Consider the following 3,338-nt stretch of genomic DNA (forward strand, 5'->3'; position numbering starts at 1 on the left):
AAATCCACTTTCATTCCTTTAATACAATTTATAAATGCATCGAACCTACTCGACTAGATCTAAGAGAAAATCATCGAATGAACCCAATTTCAGCCTCAAAACTAACTTTGAGCATCTCCTTAGAAAATATCTATTTTTAATAGATTGCATGACAATTGATAATAATATTTTTCATAACAATAATCCTTATCTATACTTAACAAAATACACACTTTGAGGAACCAACTCCCCACATAAAAGCTTTGAGCTTCTTGGTCATGCGAGGTTTATTGATGTCACTGCATCATACTCCCAAGATACAATTTTTTCATGATCTCCTAATCATGAGTCTTCTATTACTGAAGTCCTCTTGGATCCAAAATATTATGTTGCAACTTTCCACTTTCCATATTGTAATGTTGTTGCTCTGTTAATTCCTGCAGCCTTCCAAGATCCCAATCCTAATTTTTCTTCTCTACAGTATCATTGCTCCAACTTTCATCACTAAACATTTGCTCATAGTTGCAGTGATTCTTGTTGCTCGTCCACTAGGGAATATTTCTCCTCTTAGTTTTTTGTTGTTGTTAACTATTGTCTCTTTGAATTGGACACATTATTTGTTCACAAAATAGTTGAAACTTACACTAATGGTTTCTTAAGGTTTCAAAATATTGAAAACCATTCTCTATGCATCCTATGTAAATTTATTTGTCATGTACTTCTACAATTATTACCATCTTCTGTTGTCTCCAAAATGCTTCCTTTATTCTATTCGTTGCAACAATCCACATTTCCTCGATTTTCTCACTTGTAAAGGTTATAATACATGTTTTCTCTGTTGCCTCTATTGTCCATATGTTCATTGTTTCAAGTGAAATCCTTTTATCCCTGAAGACACACATGTCCTCGCTTGATATGAAAATATAAAGCCAATTATTTATACATTTATATATTGTTGTAAAAAAATTCTCCTGAACCCTTGAAACTTGCCAATAGTTCATTATATTTATATTGTCTTCAGTTGCACTTTCCCAAGAAGTTCTTTGGTATTCACTTCCTCTTGAGCTTGACAGCAAGATTTTTTTACATGTTGCACTTTATATCTCTGGTAATCCTTCTTTGCTTCAACAACACCTTGTGTAAGAGTTGTAGAAACTATTATTATTTCATTCGAAGCTTCACCTTCTTGGTTCAATAAGAGTGATTGATTGCTTCCATATTTATGACTTATATGTTTATCTCCATCTGCACAAGTAAACATTTATCCAAAAAATACTTTGTCTTTCATCCTGCAAAATACATTTAACATTAGAAAAATTAAAATTTAGGACCATATTACACTTTTCATCCATTTCCTCCCTCAAGTTTCTTTGTGTTCATGTTGTTGATATGCACATGATTTTCCTTATGTCTTCTTTTCTTTCAAATTCCTTTTGGCTATCTTTTCCCTTTCTTACTTATGCCTCTATTATCTTCAACCCGCCTGTTCAATGTCTGTCAACTTGTAAAACATTCTTCATCTCTTTAAACCAAAAATTATGCTAGTTGTTACATACAATCCCCTCATCATATCTCATGTCTCCTTGAAGCATCCTCTTCCATTCAACTCTCAACTTCCAAATAATGTAATATATGCGAGATGTACAAATTTCCAAAATATTTGATTGCCTAAGAATTCCATCATAAGAATCTACCTGTAAGTTGACTTGCTTCAAAGAAATATCTCATTCTATGTTTGTTGTGGTTGATAATGATCATGCTAAGCACCAAGCTACTATAGTGGAGACTTCAAGTATGATAAGTATTGTAAAAGTTAAATCTTTTTTTGATTACCATGCAACATATAGTTTCATTTCATCACATGCAGTAGGAAAATGTGGGTTGGTAACCTATGAACATGATGACTTTAGACAAGTTGGCATGGATTCAAGGGTAAAACAAGTAGTAGTACCTCTGGTTGACTAATGTTTGGTTGACCTATGGGTGTGTATGACTATATTGAAGGTGTATGCCACTTCTATGAGGATGTATGATGTAATTATCAGATTGTATCATTTAGAAAATAAAATGTTTTTTTTAGATGATGAAGGGAGGTCAATTGAGATCTAAGGTATCAAGAGGGAATTTTCTCTATGATTCATCTAAAAAATGAAATTTAGCCTTAGGAATGGGTGTAAATTGTATGTGATTGAGTAAGTGAGTGATAAGTAGGGACCCTTCTTATATCAACACCTAGTCCTACCGAAATTCGAGAATGTTTTTCCTAAAGAGTTTCAAAGGTTACCTAATGAGATGGAGATTGATTTCACATTCGAGCTACAAATCAATGCAAAGCCAATATCCAAGACACCATACAAGATGAAAAATATAGAAAATTATGAGTTTGAAATGAAATTGAAATAATTGTTATACTTGGGACTTAGTAGAGGCTAGTATTTCCTATTGGGGAGAACCAATGGTTTTTCCAAGAATAAGAATGTTTCCTTGAGATTGTGCATAGATTCCATGAACTTGCTTTGGGTTACAGTGAAGAATAGGTACCTGAAATATCATATAGATGATCTCTTTGATTAAATTAAGGGAGTAATAGTTCTTTTTTAAATTGATCTACAATTAGGATATCACCAATTAGGGATTAAGGAAGGTGACATCCATACGACCATTTGTGGAACTTGGTTTTGGAACTACAAGTTCATAGTGGAATAATTTCGTTTGACTAATGCACCAACGCTATTCATGAGCCTCATGAATGGTGTATTCCAAAAGGATCTAGACCATTTTATGCAGGTATTTTTGTATGGCATTCTCATATATTACAAGAATGAAATGGAACATAAAGAACACTTGTAGAGTGTGTTGACATGCATAAGCGATTTTTTTATTTTTTTTATGGAAAAATATTAAATTATATTTCTTTCAAAAGGATATTCATTATCTCTGCCACATCATATCAAGAGAAGGGATTATGGTGGGCCTAGAAAAGGTGAAGGCCAAAATGTATTAGCCACTGCCAAAAAATGTTCATGAGGTGTGAATCTTCATGTGGCCAATAGGTTATTATTAGAGATTTGTGGAAGGGTTCTTGAATATTATGTATTCAAGAACCCCATCACCACATTAAAATGAAATTGAGTTAGGTATAAATGGATAGATGAACGCAATAATACATTCATTTCGCTAAATAGATTACTAACTAGTGCATAAATAATCCTAGTACTTGGTATGGATAACAAATTCAGAGTTTTCATGAGTTCTTCAAAGCAAGGATTAAGAGTTGTGTTAATGCAAGAAGGGGGAGTAATAGCTTATGCATATATGAATTTGAAGAAACATGAAGATATTTATGCTACGCGTGACTT

Source organism: Pinus tabuliformis, chromosome J (genome assembly GCF_031772625.1).
Source record: "Pinus tabuliformis cultivar Carrire ecotype Pingquan chromosome J, CPIR1, whole genome shotgun sequence".
In the NCBI taxonomy this organism is placed as follows: Eukaryota; Viridiplantae; Streptophyta; class Pinopsida; order Pinales; family Pinaceae; genus Pinus; species Pinus tabuliformis.